Genomic DNA, 18,146 nt, shown 5'->3' with positions numbered 1-18,146 from the left:
GCCCCGTGGTGGTAAGTGCGCTCCTACAGGGGGAGCACTGCTCAGCCAGAAGCTAGGCTCATGGCTGGCAAGCACAGTGGCAGTGGCAGGAGCTTCTCCCACCTCCAAGGCAGCACTAAGGACCCTAAGCGCTAAGAAACCTGCTGAGAGTGGGCCTAAGCCAGCAGTCAGACATCCCCTGAGGGGTCCCAGACTGTGAGAGGGTACAGTCCAGGCTGAGGGACCTCCCCTCCCCCACACTCAATTCATGAATGTTGTGCACTGGGCCTCTAGTAAGTAATAAAGAAAATAAGGGATTTCTCAGGTGTTCATTTGCTTCCTGCTTTTCTTATAACTACACCTAGGACACCTGTACTGTGCACCTGGTAACTCTCTGTTATGTATTTTTTCTTAACTACTGCATAGAATATTAGAACTCTAAGAACTCAAAGGTACTGATTTTGGAAGGAAACTCTAATCCTCAACAACCTCAAATATTTACCTATTGGTACAATTACATCCATATCATCTCTTGGTAGAAAAGAAAAACCCATGAGTCTACTCCCATTGAAAATGAATAAAGAATCATTTTTTGTTGATTTTCAGGAAAATATGATGCCATTCTTAATATAAACATGTGTAGTCTATCCAAACAATGGAAGTGTTTCAAGATTAAAGATATTTTCAAAATAGATTCTTTTTTTGAGATGGAAGTCCCTCTTCACTAAAGGTATGCTTCAGTAATTGAGTATATTTTTATGTTGATACTTGCCCAATGACCATATTTGAAAATTGGTGAGCCTTGGTTTTCTCATCTGTAAAATGTGTAACCCCTAGGCTTGGTGTAACATTGTTTTGTAAATGCCTGCACGGGGCCTTGCACCTGTGAAGCATTCAGTAAGCAGTCAGGGTGATTTTTATCAACCATGACTTAGTATCCTGCACATCATCGTTAGAGTACTTCCTTCCTTTGTGTGAACTGTGTCACTGCATTGGCACCAACAAGAGGATATCAACAGTTGCAATCTTGAGTCTGAAACCACAATGTGAGGTGGCATTCACAAACAAATTGCTTAAAAAACGACATAGACAGGGAAGGCTCTCTTGAAACAAGACACAAAAATCTCAATACAAGGAGAAAACCTTTGGCAAATTCACCAACTCTAATAGTCAGAACCTCTGCTCTTCAAGACACACCAAAAAGAAAGTACAAGGAGAAGGTACAAATGAGGACCTTTATCACGTCAACCCAACAATGTGAGTCATGGTTACCATAGGGGACCTTGAGCAACTATCAGTAAACAGTTTTGCAAAAGGCTGCAGCTGGTCCTGCTTTACAAACTCAGGAAAGGCAGGTTTTCCGTGTTCTCTTCTTTTTGCAGCCTAACATCTTTCTGCATCTTTGTCCATGCACAATTGGACTGTCATCATACAAACACACTCACACTTGTCCAAAGCCACACAGCCAGAACCTGGCTCTTCCACAGCCTCTGCCTCCGCACTACCTCCTCACTCATGGCTGAGGGCTGGCTGGGGCTTCAGCCACCCTCCTCTCAGTCTTCCCCTTTGCTGGGTTTCCACCCAGGACCACTCTTAGATGTCCCCTCCTCCACCTCTCTGCAGGGCCAGCCTGGTGTCTGAACTGACAAGGGGTCTCAGAAGGTAGATGGCAAGTCCCAACATTATACTCTGACGGAGCCTGAAATTGGACCCCCTGATGCCATGGGCTAGGCTGGGGAGGAGGGTGCAGGGAGAGAAAGCTAGTTTCAATTCAGGAACTTTGATGGTAAGTTCCCCTTTGGAGTAAACACCTATGTCTAAATGAAAGCACTGGAAATAAGCAAAATGGCAATGGGAACCAGCACTGGTCACACGACTTAATTGTACCCTTACAGACTAATGGGCCATTCAGGTCCTCATGCTTGCCTCAAAGCCATGGGAAAGAGGCCTAAGCAGACGTATTATGCAATGCCTAATTGTTCTTGCCTAATGCAACTGGTATAATAGGTTTTGAATAATCCAGATAACCTTAATAGTAAGGGAATCACTTCTAGGGCAGCTTATGATGTGCCAAGCCCTATCCTTAGCATGTTCTTCGAACTCCCTTATTTCTCAATACAGCCTCTTAGAAAGTGTCTATTGTTAGGTTGAAACACATAAAATTAACAATATCCAACCATTTTGACCTCAATTGTATGCGGCTCAGCCTGCATTTTACAGAAGAAACCCAGCTAAATGCAGAGCACTTCAGTAACTTGCTGGAAAGTGTCCCAGGCAATCGGGCTTCTGAATCTATGGTTGTTATTGACTACCTACATATACCACCTCTCCACACAGGAATACAAAGAACAGAAATGGTTTCTTCCTTTTTAAAAATTCTGTCCACACATCTGTGCCCTGTCATTCCCAGTCTCCACACACACCAGTCTCTTCTTTACTTGCCTATTTCTTTTCACCCACTCAGCTGGGAATATCAGAATCAAATTTTATTTTTTATTTATTTATTTTTTTAAATTTTTCTATGACCAGAATCCAAATCCCATTGCTTAAGTCTGCAGGAGCTGCAGAATCACAGGGTGTGAGAGCTGGAAGGGGCTTGTGAGATAACTGGTCGCTTTTCTAGTGCAGACTGTCACGGAGCGAGCTGTACCAAGTCAGGACAAGAGCTTGCACTTCTGGGTTCAGGTCTGCTCTTCTCTCTCGACCTCAGTCCTCAACTGGACCAAAGCCATTGATAATGCCTCTGCTTCTCTGGAGCTGCAGAACCAAACCCCTCCATGCAACAATAGCTCAGCCTCCACGGCATTTATTATTATAAACTCCCTTTTACAAAGAGGAAACTGAAGCACAGAGAAATGAAAGAGATTTGCCTCGGGTCACAGAGCCTGTAGCCCAGTTCCAAACACCATGCTCTAGACCAGGCATCTTCAAACTACGGCCAGCGGGCCACATGCGGCCCTCAGAGGAGTCTGATCCGGCCCACCAGGTTTTTTGGGCAGTGAGCGCAGCCGAGGTGTTACAGTAGGAATTAGTAGTTCATATAGTCCGGCCCTCCAGCTCTCTGAGGGACCGTGATCTGGCCCCCACTTTAAAAAGTTTGAGGACCCCTGCTGAGTCTAGACCACCCAGCCGTATTCCCTTTGTTTGAGTCAGCAAAGCTCAGACTGCAGGCCTCTGGGAAGTAGTTCTGATTCTCCCTCCACTCTGGAAGGAGTTGGAAGTCTGATCTGCCAGACCCTCAGTGCCCCCATTAAATATCACATTATATGCAAATGACTGTTTATTCGTCTGTTCTCTCCAGACACCTTAAGAGAAGTGACTGTTTTACTATTCTTATAGTCACAGAATTTGACATCATGCCTGAGCGTAATCACTAAATAACTACGTGTTGAAAGGCTATCTAAATAATTCGCCTGCCTTCAATTTCTCTGTATTCCAGACACCTTCCAACCTCAAGTGAGTCAAGGGAAACTAGGGAGACATTTAGTTGTAAGTACAATGGGAAAAGATAAGCCCTTCCTTAATAACGAAAGATAAGCCCTTTTATTGTTGTTCCCTAAATCTTTGGTCATCAGCTTATCACTCTTGACACTTTTTTTTTTTCTTCATCCATAGTCACTGTATCTCAGACCCAAATTATTTTAAATTTTATACTTGAATATTTGAGTGTGAAATAGACTAATTTATTTTATTTTGCCTAATTTATTAGACCAGAAATTAAATCCTTACAAGCAGGTCAAATAAGTACTTTGATCTTAACACAGAGGGTCCTAAAGTATACAGAGTCACAGCGGGCTTTGGAAGTCATTACAATGAGGTAGATTTTCAAGTGACTTCATTCCTAAATTTATAAGTCCTGAGGTGTTCAGACTGCTACTGTTTAAAATCACATGCAGAATTATAATAAACTAGGGGCCCAGTGCAGGAATTTGTGCACCTTGAAAGGACCTGTGGGCCGCTAGGCTATGGTGGGCACAGTGGTGGGTCTCAGCCCATCCTCCACACCCCCACCTGGCTCCTCCTCCTATGGCTCCTGTCCCCTTACTGTGGGCAGCCCTGCTTCTGCCACCACTGCTCCCAGGTGCTGACAGCACTGGCCCTGCTTGCACTTGCTGATGGCGTGAAGTGATTGGGGTTGGTGCCAGCAGCTGGTGCTGTCAGTGGGTGTGAGCATCGGCTGCTGCCCTGATCTTCCCTCAGGAGCAGGGGGAGGTGGAGAAGCCCTCAGGGATCTGGCCTAAATCAGCAGTTAGACATCCCTCTTGCAATCTGGGACTTCTGGCTCCTAACTGCTCACCTGCCTGCCTGCCTGCCTGATTGCCCCTAACCCCTCTGCCTTCTGGCTTGCTTGCCCCCAACTGCCCCCCACCACTGGCCTGCTCATCAGCTCTCCCCAATGCTCTCCCCACTAGCCTGATCACCCCCAACTGCCCCCTGTGCCAGCCTGCTCATCCCCAACTGCCCCCCCTTATGTCTGCTCACCCCTACTTTCCTTCCCCTCTGGCCTGCTCACCCCCAACTTCCCCCCTGCTGGGCTGCTCACTGTAAACTGCTCCCCCCTACCCCTGCTGTCCTGATCACCTCCAATTGACACCCACTGACACCCTGCTCACCCCCAATTGGCCCCCTTGTTGGTCTGCTTACCTCCAATGGCCTCACCCCTCACCAGCCTGATCACCCACAACTGCCGTCCCATCCTGACCTAGTCACCCATAAATGCCCTCCCCTCTTGGCCTCTAACTGCCTCTGCCTTGGCCCTGCCACCAGGGCTTTGTCTAGAAGAATATCCAGAAGGTCTCCCAGTCTAATTAGCATATTACCCTTTTATTAGTATAGATAGAGGCCTGATGCATGGGTGGGGGCTGGCTGGTTTGCCCTGAAGGGTATCCTGGATAAGGGTGAGGGCTCCCTTGGGGGATGGTGCAGCCTGGGCAAGGGGCCTGTGGTGGTTTGCAGGCCAGCCAGGCCCCCATGGGATGAAGGTCCCTGTTGGGGGGGCATGGCCAGCCTGGGTGAGGGGCTGATGGCTGTATTCAGGCTGGCCAAACCCCCTTCAGGGTGGGGGTCCCCCGCTGGGGTCCCTGGCCAGCTTGGGTGAGGGGCTGGTGGCTGTTTGCAGGCTGGCCACAGCCCTTCAGGGTGGGGTCCTCACTGGAGTGCCTGGCCAGCCTGGGTGAAGGGCTGAGGGCTGTTTTTAGACTGGCCAAACCCCCTGCAGGGTAGGGGTCCCCACTGGGGTGCCTGGCCAGCCTGGGTGAAGGGCAATGGCTGTTTGCAGGCTGGCCATGCCCCATGGTGACCCAAGCTCCCAGCCCCTCCTCTTTTTCTTTTGTTTTGTTTTCTTTTTCTTTTTCTTTTTTTTTTTCTTTTTGAGCACCTCCTTGAGCGGAGGCTCATTTGGATGAAAGAAATGAACTCTTTTCAACCATTCAAGATTCCTGCAGCTTTGAGAATAGTTTGTGATTGGCTTTTAATATTCTTGAAGCCTTTTGTTAGAACAAGTGTCTAACTTTTAGATTACACACTTATATTGAGGGCAGATATGTCCTGAAGGTCTTATATAAACACACAATAGGAATGAGATTCAATTTACAGTGTAATAGAAACAAACAAACAAACAAACAAACAAGAAAAACCACATAGATGGACATAAAGTTGATTTCATTAATATTTATCAGGGTATCTTACATTTCTGTTTCAAGTGGAATTAAGTGAACAAATTATCTTAAGTTTTTGTTAAATGGGTCTATTTTTATTAGATGACTAGTGGCCCAGTGCACAAAATTCATGCACATTAAAAGGAAATTAGAGGAAATATTTTAAAATTGCTATTTGCCCTTTCTCTATAATAGAAGTGTCAGAGATTAAAGGAAATTAGTAAAATGTATATGAAAATCTCCCTCCTATCAGAGTCTGGAGCACACCATGGGATCTAGAGTCAAGTCCCCACCCACCCCCTGCACACACTTCGCTGGGCTGGGGGCATGGGCTGAGGTCCCTAGCCCCAACCAGGTGCCATGTAGCCTCAGGTCCTGGCTGTTCAGTCCTGACATTATGGCATCCCGGCTAATATGCATATTCCTATATTATATAGGTAGATGACTATCCATCTTTAAGATGCTTTCGTTACTAGATAAGACTATGCTGCTACTATTTGGACATCTTACAGTATAAATGTCCCTTCTTCAAAGTAGCAAGCAAAAGCCTTCAGTATATGCACACACTGAACTGTTAGACTCAGCTGGGGCAGATATCTCCAGTTTCCTGACAATAGTGTGTATTGGTAGACCTAAGTCTGCTTGAAGTACTTACTTTCAAGTATGTTGGGACCAGACACATAACTTAGTGTTCTTCCTAATTTCCAATTGTCCTGTTTTCAAGACTACCTGGGGTTTGTAGAATGTGTCCTCTCACTGACCCCTGCTAAATAAAGCCCTATTTTTCTACAATGTGGAGCATTTTCACAATGACTTTTTCTCATTTCTTGGCTGAGGAAATATTATTCTTGCCTCCCATGGTCATCCTGTTATTCACCAGCCAATGTTACTGACCCAACAACTGCTCCTTGCCTTTTCTACAGGGAGTCACAGGGACGAGCCCTTGCTTCCCCACCCCCTCAACTCCGTGCTCTGAGGGTGGGGGTGGGGGGTCATTTCTGGAGGAGCCTGGGAAGTTAAAATGCATTAATTACAAGAGAATAGCCCAAAAGCCATGGGGGACACCTATTGTCAATTGCAGCTCAGAAATCATTTTGCTAAACTGGAGGGGATAAGTATACAGAATTATCTAAGACTTGTTAAATAAATGATGAGCACAATAAACAAATGCTATTCTTAGTGTATGGTAATTAATTTCTTCACTGTCACAACAAAGAATATTGTTGGCCACATGATATTCTTTGCTTTGATGTTTAATAATAATAATAATAATAATAAATACTTATTGAATGATCTCACCTGAAACACATTCTTTTTTTAAAGGTAGGTTTCTCAGTTAGGATGGGAAGTTGTATTTCAGCTCCAGGTCAAGAAAGGCAGCAAAACCAGACCAGTGACTCCAAGGCTGACCTCAGGACCAGATATATTGGATAATTACCTTGCCCTGGTGCCAGCTAATCAATCAGCGAAGCCCACAACCCTGAGAGCACACACCTGGAAAACTGTTGAATAGTCTATTGAGATCTCCTGGGACCTTTCCTTAAAACCGCTAGGATGGAGGACCCTGTGTGCTCTACCTTCCAGGAGCTCACACCCCGGCCTATGCTTTTCCCTTTTCCCCACTCCACTCCCCCTCCCTGGCCCAGGCAGGTTACCATTACCTTCTTCACTCCCAAGCTCCTCGGGCCCTTCCTTTACCTCTAAATCTTGTTTCTTAATCCCATTTCTAGGAAATACCTTTTATACCTCTGTGATTAACCAAATAAAGGTTCTCTTATAAAAAAAAAAAGTAAAAAAAAAATGTACAAAAGTCATTCTTAGTTCAGATATTATATCAAAAACAGGAGGGAGCTAAATTTGCCCTCAGGCTACTGGGCTGGAGCACCAAATGGGTGAAACCCCAGCCAATTTTCTAGTTGTGTAAACCTGTCCCTTCTGTTCCATTCTATTCACGGTTCTTGGGTCACAGATTGTATTCCTGCCTCCACCCCACCAGCATGCAAATGCACTGGGGACCAGGAAAGAATGTCTGAGATTCATTGCAAAATGACATGATCTTTGTATTCACACTAGAGGTGCAGTGCACAAAATTCGTGCACTGGTAGGGTCCCTAGCAGCTGCTAGCCGGGTACTCCCTCCCTTCCCCCCGGCCAGCCCCGCTCCCTGGTCGAACTCCTGGATGAGCTCCTGGTTGAGGGGACAATTTGCATACTACGCTTTAATTATTAGGATGGTGTGGCTTTGCCAGAAATACAGTACAAACATCAAGTAGGGCCCAGACCTCCCATGGAACACCAGAGGCCCCGTGATGTCTTCTCCACTGTTTATGCTCCAGGTTCCTCACATGTAAATCTAGACCTGACAGAATGTATCCCGAGAGGCCCTAGTTTTTTTTTGTTTTTGTTTTTTTAATGTTTTCAACCAGACTATATATCTTTCAGGTGAATTATCTCTTGATCTCTTATCCATATAGTGAAATTGTTTTCATTATCAATTTCAAGCCAATTGACAGGGTCAATTCTAATCTCCTGCTTTCTTCCAACTAAGGAGCATGAAAGAAATGAGAGAAGCTGATGGTTAAGAGAGCTATGCATGTTAAAAGGTTTAATCTATTAATACAAGGGTAGCATTTCCCAAAGCATGTTCTGCTGAACACTGACTCTGTTAGATGTTCCACCAAAAAAGCATCTCAAGGACAAATAAGTTTAGGAAATATGGCATAAAATACCTCTTACTTTTCAATGATTCTTAGTGTGCATTAGTATATATTAAAGGCTCTAAGGATTCCTGCAATGAAACTGTTAACTGCCCAGCTGGGGTGGCTCAATGGTTGAGAGTGAACGTATGAACCAGGAGGTCACCATTCAATTCCTATCAGGGCATATGTGGGCTCTATCTCCAGTGTGGGATGTGTAGGAGGCAGCCATTCAATGATTCTCTCTCATCACTGATGTTTCTATCTCCCTCTCCCTTCCTCCCTGAAATCAATTAAAAAAAATTTTTTTTTTAAGAAAAGAAACTGCTTAACTATGTTGAATCAAGTGTTTCTTAAGCTTATATAATCAGGAAAGCTTTTTTTTTTCTCTTTCACTTAACTGTTATTAATATTCCAAGAAACAAATGAGCTACAGACTACATTTTGGGAAACACTACTATAGGAGGGGGTGGCAGAAGTATGTCCTAGAATCTAAAGGTTTTATGCAGGGGAGTGAGTTATGTTTTAGGAAAACCACTTTGGTGAGGATCAGGTCCTTCTCTCCTAGTTGTTTCATTTTAGGAAATTACCCTGTATTCTATCCATATGCTCAAGCCAGAAAAACAGGAGCCATAATTGTTGTGGTGGTAACTTTTAAACCACTAGAGGCCCGATGCACAAAATTCGTGTAAGGGCCTTCGCCCTCACAGCCCTGGTGGCCAGCCCTTGAAGCCCTGGAAGAATGTCTGGATGGTCGTTCGGCTGTCCGGTCTAATTAGCATATTACCCTTCAATTATTATAGATTATAAAATGCATACATGGTTTAAAAATAAGCCCAACAGTGCAAGTGATAATATGAAAAACAAAAGCCTCATCCCTCCTCTCTCTCACCTTCACCTCTGGCCTACTTCCTAGAGGTACTAAGTAGGGTTAGCAGGTTTCATTTCATTTTTTGGTTCTTTATATCCAGTTCTAAATCATACACATGTGAGCCTATTGTTTTAAATTATAAACACTCAGCAATATCTATTGAAGAAATTTGTTCTCACACTTCTTTCCACCTTGCTCACCTCTCACATGCTCTCTGTCACCGAGTTTTATCACTTGATCTTAGCCAAAAGGCCGAGAAGCGATGTCACCGAGTTTTATCAATTTTACTTTTCAAATGCATCTCTCTGTCCTCTCCCCTCTGTCTGCCCTGGCAGCACTGTCACCGGGACTCTGGCCATTCTCTCATGGTACTCATAAAGACCTTAAAATGTAAACTAGGTGATGTCTGGCTTCAAAGTCTTCAAAGGCTCCCTGCCAAAATAGAATTCAAAATCCTGATATCAAGATCTGTGAAGGTTTGCATGACCATGCTCCTGCCTACCTCCCCGCACCCATAGCCAGCCTCTCAGCAAAACCTTCACCAAACTCCAGCCACAGGTGCCTGCCGTCCCTTGAACACTTTTGGCCTCTTCTTCTCCTTAAAGCCTTCCCATTTCTATTTTCTCTGTCCAGATGGATTTTCCCCAAATTCTTTTTTTTGCCAAGTTAACTCATATGCTTCTTTCAAATATCAATTTAAAGAGCATCACATCTGAGTCAGCCCCTATGTCTTTTTCTCCATAGCACTGTTCTCCATACTACTTCCAACAATTTGTTATTTTATGTTTATGTTTAAAATGTCTCTAAGTTCTCAAAGAATGGGGAGCATATCTGCTTTATTTAACGCTATATGCTGTGAAATTGGCACTGTCTGGTTACAAAATGGGCTCAATAATTCCTTACTTATTAGTAGCCCTGCGCATGAATCCATGTGCCAGTAGCTCACTGCCACCCTCTTGTAGCTCTTCGCCCCCTCAGAGCTTGCTGCCCTGCCTGCTCCCTGCCTGTTCCCTTAGCTTTCTGCTGCCTGCTTGTAGCTTGCTACCCCACCCTCCTGCTGATCTGTGGTCTGGTTGTTAAGTAGTTGGCTGTTAACACTTCACAGTGTAAAGACCATTTGCATATTACATCTTTATTATATAGAATATGAATGAATTTAGCCAGTGGAAAGTTATCTCATGGTTTTAGGTTCCTGCTTTCTCTTAACGTGAAATTTAGTCCCATCCAGATTTTCATGTTTTGCATACCTATCTATCACCTAGAAGACTCACTCATTTATCTCTACGAGAAGCAGAACTTAAAGCTTCACTGATCATCTCAGTTTATTTTATTCTCTCCTTGGGACCTCATTGAACTTATTTCCTGTACCCTTCATTTTGTGCCAAACCTTATAATGACTTGTAACAACTTATCTGCTATTATTAGCACCTCTTATTTACACATTTTGTCTTGCCAATGATGTCGTAAGTCTATCAAGTACAGAACTTGGTACTTCATATCCTAAAGTATATAGTGTGCCCCTAAACAGGGCAGCTGCATGAAAAGGAGTCTCCACCCTACCCCTCTGAGCCCCCATTATAAGACTTTGATGTGGGAGTTTAACCCATTTCCTTTCACTCTCTTTTCTTCCTCTGCCCTTCTGAGTGTGTTGCCATTATACTGGGAATAGAGGCTGGTATAAAGATAAGCTGAGAGGTCAGGAGAAGTAATTACTACGGGGAGTGTGCAGACAGAGGACTTGCCAGTGTCTCATTTCCTCCTCAGCATTACAGGAGGTGAAGATAACGCCATAAGGGGATAGGTGTGTTTTATATTGCTAGGTGTCTCCCTAGAACATATAAAAAGTGACTTGTTCAAGATTTTGAAAATATGGATTTATAAAACTTAAATGAAATAAAGAGGATTACATCCTCAAAAAAAATTCAATCATTGACTCAATATTTGGATGAATTAGGTCTGAATATCAACTTCATTTAGAAAGTGTCTTTGATTTTTTTTTTTTTTTTTTGAGGGCAATTTCATTTTAATTTTTATTGTCAACACAGCATAACCTCCTGAAGTTTTTAGACATAAAAATTAAATATGTTAAAGACAAATTCTAAACTCTAATAGAAAGACTTTAATAGGAAGCAATGTACAGTATTAAAGAAATGCCACAAAGAGAAAATTATCTATATACATAAAAGCCTAAGTGACTGGCTGACCGGCAGTAGCTATGATGCACCATGGCCAGAGGGCAGTTGGAAGCAGAAACCACAGGCATGGAATCATGGAACAGAGTGATGAATCTCAGAGGGAAGGAGGGAGGGGAAGGGCAGGAAGAGACAAACCAAAGATACTATGTGCATGCACCCAATGCATGCACCCGAGCACCAGTGGGTCCCTCGACCTGGCCTGCGCCCTCTCGCAATCCTGGGACCCCTTGGGAGATGTTGGAGAGTCCATTTCAGCCCAATCCCTGCAGGCCAGGCCGTGGGGCCCACATGAGGCCCCTAGTATATACATAAACACAAATCCAAGATCAATAGGCATTTTACTTTAAATTTTTTATTGATTAAGGTATCACATATTTGTCCTCATCCCCCCATTCCCATCCCAAACCCCTCCCCACGCATGCCCCAACCCCCCTGTTGTCCATGACAGAAAGTGTCTTTGAGATCCAAGAAGTTATTCTGTACTTCGAGTTACTATTTCTAATCTTATCCAAATAGTGATATTTAAGGAATATTTTAAAAAACTGAACACCTTAGCTACTCCCCCCCACCACCAAAATATAAGGGTTATAAAGGATCTGCAACCCTTTTAATGTACTAAGCCAACCTTCCTCAACTTACTTCTAAAAATGGAGCAGAAAAATAAAGCCTGTAATACTGTCTTCCTTAGCATAGAACTATTCGAGGTAAGTAAACATTTTCACAATTACTTCCTCTTTTTACCTAGTGTGTCTTCCCAACTACCCTTTAAGATGAACAGAGTAGAAGCTATTGTCTGCTGTCTTTATTTTGTCAGAGAGGAAACTTGCCTCAGAGGGCTCACTGACAGTAAGTATGCAGCTGATAACTCCTGTTGGAGAATTCCCCTGAAGAATTGCTATGAGATCATGCTGTTGCTCAGATAGGGCTGTTAACCTGGGGTCAGGATTGGCTAAAGAATTTGCAGGGACTAGTCCAAGCATGTCAAACTCAAAGACCAAATAAGCAAGGTTTAAGGCTATGTGGGCCACAAAAAAACAAATACAAAAAAACTAACCTTCAATTTTAATAGAAATGTATGTTTATTTCGAAAAGTATAGTATAAAATAAAATAAGAGCAATGGTAAAATTAATGTTTTCTTACATATCACTATATTGGCTGGGCTGCAAAAATATTTGTTGTAGGCCACAAGCGGGCCACAAGTTTGACATGCTTGGTCTAGTGTACAATGAAAATTTGGGGCTCCTTGTTTGAAAGTTCTTAAGGCAGCTGAAGGTAACAGCAGGACATGGGGCCCTTCCAAGTACAGGGTCATGTTGCCATGAAGCTGGGGCTGCCTGGGATCTCTGATGGCTACCATTTGGGTGGCAGGGCATCAAGGAGACTGAACTGATATTTTAGGCAGTATTTCCTGGTTAATGTTGTGGTATCTATAATAATGTTATGGTATTCTATAATGTTATAGAATTTCCTGCTTAACTTTCTGTGTTAATGTGTGTATGATTGTTTCTTACATTCCATAGCTATTGTCAGATTTTCTTAAAATTTTTTTTAATATTTTTATTGATTTCAGATAGGAAGAAAGAGGCAGAGAGAGATAGAAAATCAATGATGAGAAAGAATCATTGATTGGCTGCCTCTTGCGTGCCCCTCACTAAGGACTGAGCCTGCAACCTAGCATGTGTCCTTGACCAGAATTGAATCTGGGACCCTTCAGCCCACAGGCCCACGCTCTATCCACTGAGCCAAACCAGCTAGGGCTATTGTCAGATTTTCAAAGTGGTCTGTTAATACAATAAAGTGTTAAGAGTGCATCTTCCACAACAGCAAATGCTCCCACAGACCCCAGCATGTCACAATACATGGGTGGGACCAGCATGCTGGTGGATGAGTGAGTTTTCAGGAATACATGGGGATGAGCACAAAACAAGAAATTGTTAAGGCTGCCCAGCTGTTGCCAGAAAGACAGACGCTCGAGGATGCATCTTCAAAATATAGGAAAGCAAATAGTGAGATATTCCAGATGAGCCCATTCTTTACAAACCCCAAAGTACTACCTAACCACGAGCTGTTTTATTTATTTTCACCTCTTTCAAGGAAGGTTCTCCATCTTCTGTAATTAGATACCACATTCTCTCCTATTAAGAAAGGTGAAATGTATCACCGAAGATCTGCCAACTCATGCTTACTTATATCTGTTTTACAGATAACTATAACCTAATGTTAGGAACTGGAGTAAGGTAGGATGGTGAATAAAGCAGGTGCAGGAGCGCCCTCAGAAAAAGCAAAGGAGGGTTGGTCATCTCTTGGGGTGCTATACACAGATATCCCTACATGTGGATTTTGCTGAAAAGCCTGCTCCTGTAGTGAGGGGCGGCATCACAATTATATTCCGTTCCTTTGCACTTTTAGACTAAAAATGCTCTTCAGCCAAATCTCCAGCTCACAGAAATGGGGATGGAGAGAGAGATGGGTCATTGAATCCACAGTGTAATCCTCACATTTCCATTTGCACCCTTTCACACGTAGAAAAAGCATCACCCATCTGTGTCCCGGCCACTCTGTTCCCCTCGCGTGGATGGCACAATGGGGCACCCTACGGGGAACAGAGATTCGAAGCTCTTGGGTTCCAGCGAGAACCTCGGTTTCTCGGTTGCTCACACCAGGAAACTCACTCATGGAGGAATCAGTGCTCATCATTTACCCATCCCGACAGCTGAAAGAGAAGGAGGCTGGCAGGCATGGGGAGCCTTCCTATGGTTTCTAGGATTCAGGTGGTCATGATTGCTCTTAATGCAATGGATTTCCCTCGGGTAATCGGACTTGCCTCCCCGCAAGCTATGGACTCCAGCTGGAGGCTTCCAGTCCTCGTTCCCCCGCTTCCTCCCAGAAACGCAGGCCACAGGGAGAAGGTCCAAACTTTCAACCAGGACTGGCTCCGCCCCGGCGCCCCGGACCTTGTCCAGCCAGACCCGCATGGGAGGGTCTGGACGCTCGCAGCCCTAGGTGGGGTGGGGAAAAGAGGGGGGCGAAGCAGCGATCTCGGGTCGGGAAGCTGGAAGCGCAGGGAGGGCAGCCAGGGCGGGGACGCACGTGGCCCGGGAGCCGGAGCGCTCTTTCTAGGAACAGCCCGCGGCCAAGGAGGCCCGGGAGAGCCCAGCCCGCGCCTCTCTCCATCGATCCCGGGCAGAACCCCACTGTAACCCTCGCGATCCGCGGTTCCCGCCCCTGCGTACCCCACTCCGGCGAATATGCTGGCGCCCTAACGGCTAGCTGCCCGCGGGGCGCTCCAGCGCGCTCAGCCTGGGAGACGCTCGGGTGCCCCCGCCGGCCCCGCGCCCACCCCGCCCAGCCCGCCCGGCCCGGCCCGCGCTCTGCCTCCCGGGCGGGGGCTCGGGCTGCAGTCTGGATGGAATACCTGCTCCTCCGGGTCGGGGTGGGGTTCAGCTGGGGCTCCTCGAATCCGCTCCTTCCCGGGGGCCACGGGAAGTGCTCCCGCTGCCGCTGCCGCCGCCGCCAGGAAACAGCTCCTTGTCTCTCGGCTCTTGAACGTGACACTATATATCCGGCGGGAGACTGGGTGTGGAGCGGAGGAAGCCACCCTCCCCCCGCCTTCCCCGCCGGGCGGCGGCCTCGGCCCTGGGCGGGCCGGAGGGGGGCGCGGGCTGGCGGGGGCCGGGCAGTGGAGGCCAGGGGGCCGCTCGCTGCGTCCCGCCCTGAGCCTCCATTCATTCATTCATTCATTCATTCAGCACCAGGCAGAGCCACTATGACTCCACGGGTTCCCACCTCCTCCTCGTGTTTTAATCGGTGGGTGAGGGGAAAGGGAACAGGAGAGGCGCCCCTCTCTGGTCTGGAAAAGAAGGAGAGAGAAAAAGAGGAGAGGACGGAGGGAGGATGGAGATAGACAGACACGAGGTCAAAGGCTCTGGACTGAACAGGTCTTTCCCCCAGCCACCCTAGCAGAATGGGCAGCCCCAAATCCCAATTGACTCAGTTGGTCCCTTCTGCACCCCTCAATCCCCAATCCTCTTCCCTCCCTGGGAGGGATGCTCTGTATTTATGGGCTCCAAACTCTGTGGGGACGCCCCGTACCGACCCACAGCACAGGGTTCTTCCGAACGCCCAGGAGGGGCTGGAGGCGTGGTTTACTCAGACCTCCCCAGGTTGGAGGACCGAAATCTGCCCGCGGTGCGGGTGGGAGTGGGCAGGTGGATGGAGACTGGAGAAGAGAAGATGCTGCTGAAGGAACAGCGGCCCTTCAGATTCTTCAAAAAGACGTTTGGTTTCTTAGCCTGATAGATTTTGGGGGCGAGGGGTGGGGTGGGGGAGATTAGGCGTGGCCATCGGCGTCAGGGCGGAGTTGTAGAGGGAAGGACAGGCATGTGAGTGGAGCTGTCACAGGTCTCATCCAGGATGTGCTGAAACCCAGCAACTGCCCAGCCTAATTCCTTGGACAGGTGGAAAGCAAATTCCCGCATAAAAACGCTACGTTAAGAAAATCCAGAAAGGAGTATTGCTCTGTCAGCTGTCTTCATCCCCATTACAGCGATCACCATAGATAGACATAAAATCCATGAAGGTTAGAATGAATGCAATGAGCTATTTCCTGCATTGAAACAATTTACACCGGCTTTGAATTATCTTCTGCTGGACTCTCTTCAATTAAACGCGTCAAGGAAAGTGTAGCCTAAAGGCACCTGGCTCGTTTCCTCTGGTGACTGCCTGAAATCAACAGGGAGAGGAAAAGTTAGGACCAAATAAACATACTCTGTTACCCATCTCCCTACAGAAGAATAAATCTGAACGTGTCCTCAAAGTGTGTATGAGAGTACTTGAAAAGACACATTCACACGTTGGTGAGAGCATGCTGAAACCCACTCATCACAGCAGGTGGAAGGTAAATTGCTACAACTCTTTGGAAAGCAATTTAGCACACAATTTCCAAGGCATAATGTATTTTTAGTCACTTTTTAAAAATGTTCTCAACAGTAAATGACTGGTAAATAATTCCCATTTCCTAGAATGCATTCTAGGGAAATAATCCACAAAAAAAGAAATGCCTCATGAACAAGATTGCAGGTTTGTTACAGCATCTATAAAAATAAAACTGTAATATGCTAATTAGACCAGATAGACAAATGACCTTCTGGATGTCATTCCAGATGTCCTTCTGGACAAAGCCAAGGCAGGACCGAGGCAAAGGTGGTTAGGGGCTATAGGCAGGCAGGCAAAGTGGTTAGGGGTGATCAGGCAGGCAGGCAGGAGAGCAATTAGGAGCCAGCAGTCCCAGATTGTGAGAATATGCAGGCTGGGCTGAGGGATGACCCCTCTCCTCCCTGCATCATGCATGAATTTTGTGCATAGGGCCTCTAGTTATTAATAAAGGAGAAAGTAAAACATACTTTCAGTAGGAATGTTAATAGATAAAATACAACATTATTTTATCTATCAACATTATACAAAATCATAATTTGATTATCACCATTAAAATTACATTTGTGTATGGATAATGCATGAGTTTGCTAGGGCTGCCATATCTAAGTATTAGGTCTAGTAATAATTAATGTCGTTTTCTAATACTTTTTTAAATCGAATTTATTTAAACAATACAACAAAATTTAATCAACAATATAGTTGCCGTTGTGCCCAACGCTCAGGAAGCATTTTAATCCCTCTGTTGTAAAATTCTTGTGATTTTGATGCAAAAAATTCGGTCAATGCATTTTTGAGGCATTCTTCATTATTAAATTTTTTTCCAAGAAGAAAGTTTTGCAAAGAACGAAACAAATGGTAATCGGAAGGGGCAATATCAGGAGAATATGCAGGTTGAGGGAGAACTTCCCATTCCAACTGGCGCAGTTTTTCAGCAGTGATTCTTGCAGTATGCGGTCGTGCGTTATCGTGGTGAAGAATTACGCCCTTCCGATTAATCAGCGCGGGTTCTTTTTCTCTTAAAGCTTGGGCTAACCTTTCCAATTGGGCACTATACACTGCACTTGTAATGGTTTGGTTAGATGGTAAAAGTTCATAATGAAGAATTCCTTTAAAATTCCACCAAACACACAACATCACTTTTTTCGCATGCAAGTCAGGTTTTGGCGTGGGCTGCGGAGCCTCATTTTTGTCCAATCATTGAGGCCGCCTTTTCAAATTAACATACAGCACCCATTTTTCATCTCCGGTAACAATTTGCTCTAAAAACGGCAAACGGTTTTGACGAGAGAGGAGTGAACTGCAAATTGTGACTCTTTGATTACGGTTGTTGTCGGTCAACTCATGAGGAACCCATTTTCCAAACTTTTGGACTTTGCCAAGTGCACGCAATTGATTGGAAATTGTTTTTTGTGAACAATTTAAAGTTGTCGCAAGCTCTTGTTGGGTAATTTGAGGATTTTGCACCAAAAGAGCTTGAAGAGCTTCTTGATCAAAATTGGACACACGGCCTCGACCACTCTTGTCATCTAACGAAAAATTTCCCTCGCGAAATTTCTCAAACCAACGCTGGCATTTTCTGGCGCTAACTGCATCTTGACCAAGAGCACTACAGATGTTTTTTGCAGCCTCACTTGCTTTTCTTCCTAATTGGAACTCGTAAAGCATGCAGTGCCGAATATGCTCTTCATCCGCCATCTTCTTAGCACTAGTTTTGCAACAAAAACCAAACCAAACACAAACTTTTTCAAGCAAAACTTGTTAATTGCACTTCACACGTTCTGTAGCTACCACGTGTTTGAAGGTTATGTCAATA

The 18,146-nt window shown here is 45.2% G+C and overlaps 1 protein-coding gene across 1 annotated transcript in view; it reads right to left on the bottom strand.

The window, feature by feature from the left end:
• FAR2 (fatty acyl-CoA reductase 2) overlaps window positions 1–14,983 on the bottom strand; it is a 125,607-nt gene extending 110,624 nt beyond the window's left edge. The window contains exon 1 of the mRNA XM_045587882.1: window positions 14,814–14,983. The gene's annotated coding sequence lies outside the window, so the exon portion shown is untranslated. The remainder of the gene's footprint in view (window positions 1–14,813) is intronic.
• Between the last annotated feature and the right edge of the window lie 3,163 nt (window positions 14,984–18,146).

Source organism: Pipistrellus kuhlii, unplaced genomic scaffold, assembly GCF_014108245.1.
Source record: "Pipistrellus kuhlii isolate mPipKuh1 unplaced genomic scaffold, mPipKuh1.p scaffold_m20_p_3, whole genome shotgun sequence".
In the NCBI taxonomy this organism is placed as follows: Eukaryota; Metazoa; Chordata; class Mammalia; order Chiroptera; family Vespertilionidae; genus Pipistrellus; species Pipistrellus kuhlii.
Note: the sequence above shows the minus strand (reverse complement) of the source record. Positions and strands in the feature narration are given on the sequence as shown.